This window comes from Mandrillus leucophaeus, unplaced genomic scaffold, assembly GCF_000951045.1.
Source record: "Mandrillus leucophaeus isolate KB7577 unplaced genomic scaffold, Mleu.le_1.0 Scaffold533, whole genome shotgun sequence".
Classification (NCBI taxonomy): domain Eukaryota; kingdom Metazoa; phylum Chordata; class Mammalia; order Primates; family Cercopithecidae; genus Mandrillus; species Mandrillus leucophaeus.
This window is the reverse complement of record NW_012105731.1, coordinates 1,809,386-1,809,587: the sequence shown is the minus strand read 5'-3', so window position 1 is coordinate 1,809,587 and position 202 is coordinate 1,809,386.

Here is a 202-nt window from a genome sequence, read left to right as displayed (position 1 = left end):
GGAGGCCCAGGCAAGGGAGCAGTTGACAGGTGGAAGGAAATGAGATGGATGCCTGGTTTGCGCTCGGGCATCTTGACTCAGCTTGAGAACTTCTCCCTGACTCTGGCCCCCGCGGCTCTGGGTGGGAATGGGGCACCCCTGACTCTGGCCCCCGCGGCTCTGGGTGGGAATGGGGCACCCCTGACTCTGGTCCCCGTGGCTC